The following is a 2,329-nucleotide window of genomic DNA, read 5'->3' as shown; positions in this document are numbered from 1 at the left end:
TATAATAGTACTGAAACTATACAATCGAATTATATAAAATATACAATATGTTTTCCTGTAATGAGATGTTTTTGATACAGTAATGTTCCGCTTTTGTCAGCTCCCGATTTGTCTATCCCCGATTTTGTCTACCCTCGATTTTATCAGCTTTTTATCCAGATTTTGTCAGCCTATAAACTTTGCTTAACTTTTGTGCTTTCAAACATGATTTTTCAGCCTGCTGAAACTATTCTGATTCTCTGGGGAGAGTTTTTGAATAAAATCATATCTTCTTGCGTGTTATTCGGGGTCAAAATTAGGATATTTTTATAGTAAAAGTTCTATAGTTCCTAAACAAGCAAAGTTAGAGGTGTACTGTATTCAGCAGTGTTGTGCATTTTTACTATTTGTACAACTTTGTCGAACTAAAAAAAGTCATACAACAACTGCAAAAATAGCTAAAATAGAAAAACTGATTTTAACGATTTTTCATTTATAAGAAATAGGATTTTTCTATCTTTTCTGAAGAGATAGAAGGTTACTGTCTTCAGCAAAATTACTTGTAATAATATGGGGTAAAACTTTGCAGAACATATCAATGTGTATAATGAAACTGAAGAAAAATAATTTTTTTTTTGCACTTTTAGGGGGATTAATCAAAATTTGAATTCCACTGGACGATAGAACTTTTAATTTTAAGAAACTCTTCCAGAAGTTTCATTAACCTAAAACGAGGTTTTCCCGCTCAAAGCTAATGCGCACCAAAAAAGGTTCTGGACCGGTGTGCTGTGCCCGGTTCATTGAGCTTTCGGTTGACCAATTGCGGATTAAAATTTAATTTGGTTAAACTCTTCGATATTGCAAGGTCTTATGTCTTGAATTTTGAAAAAAAAATTCGAAATTTTTTTTTCCCGATTTTGTTAGTTTCCCCATTTTGTCAGCCCAAAATTTAACATGGGGCTGACAAAATCGGAACATTACTGTTTTTTTAATTTTCCATGAGGCCCTACAAGCACGGTTGTTACAAAGTTGTTGTGGTAACCGAAATATTGCTAAATTTAATCATAATTCGGATGCTTCAACTAAATAGACCTAAAGTGTGCTACTTGGGGGTAGAATATAGCTTTTCCGGTTTTCTTCAAAGTTTTCCACCACAGTGAACAATTTAGTGGAAAACAATTACAGACTAACTAATTAAAAGTTAATACGGTGAGCATCTTAGCAGAATCTCGAATACGAGTTAAGTTGGGAAAGTTTTCCGTTTTATTTTGCTACTAAAATTAAACTACACAATGTTTACATTAAGGATAATTACAGTTACAACTATAATATAGCTAAATCACTAAACTAAATTAACTGGCTAAACTAACCATCCACTCACGTAAACATTCGGCAGATACGTATTTCGACTGTTACAAACAGCCTTCTTCAGTGCTTTGACGAGCTGAGTGAAGAAGCTTCGGTATATATTAGGGCAAGTACATAGGTTTTAATAATGCCAGAATGAGTACCCAAAGAGTCATTCCGCAATTGTAAAATAAAGTTCAGCTACCTTAGACTTAAAATGAAAAGGAAAACGGATCCTGCGTCTTTGTTAGCCTTGGCAACTTCAGCCGTGTGTTCCTTAAAACGAATACCCAAGTTCCTTTGAGTTTGTCCAATGTAAACTTTTTCACAGTGGCTACAAGCAATTTTGTAAACCCCTGCTCTGTTTAAAAATTTAATTTTATCTTTAGTAGAACCCAATCTATTTTTGATTTGGTTGTTTCTACTGGTGTAGACAATATCTAAACCAAATTTTTGACCTAGGACTACGTCTCACGGCAAGGTTTGGGATAGAGTGTCATTCCAAAAAATCGAAAAACGCGAGCGTCACGAAAAAATGAAAGATTTTAAAAGCTAATAGCTTAGTGGTTTCCAGGTCGATTTTAAATTTTTTTACGCCAATTGATCGGAAAATCTTCTACGCATCCACACCAATAATGAAACCTATTGTTTTCAAAGTACGCACTATTGAAAAACTGAAAATAATGGAGCATTGCCCAACTCGAAATCCACGCTTCGTGATTGGTTGGAAGGTTCTTTACGATAATCTAAAACTATTTCAATTTGATATCTGTGCTTGGGAAATGAGCCAAAACAAGTGACAAAATTTCTTCATCTCAGCAGGATTTCTTAACACCTCGATTAAACCTAGACCATTTTGATGTCCTTGCTTGCGAACGCGATTAAACGTAGTCCAATTTGATGTCTGTGTTGGGGAACTGTGGCAGAAAAATCGCAAAAGTCCTTTATTCCAAAAGCTGGCAAATCCTTACCACGAGATGATTAAGCCTAGACTAATTTGAGA

The sequence above is a fragment of the Sabethes cyaneus genome, chromosome 2 (genome assembly GCF_943734655.1).
Source record: "Sabethes cyaneus chromosome 2, idSabCyanKW18_F2, whole genome shotgun sequence".
Classification (NCBI taxonomy): Eukaryota; Metazoa; Arthropoda; class Insecta; order Diptera; family Culicidae; genus Sabethes; species Sabethes cyaneus.
The sequence above is the reverse complement of the archived record's forward strand: the minus strand, read 5'-3'. Positions refer to the sequence as shown.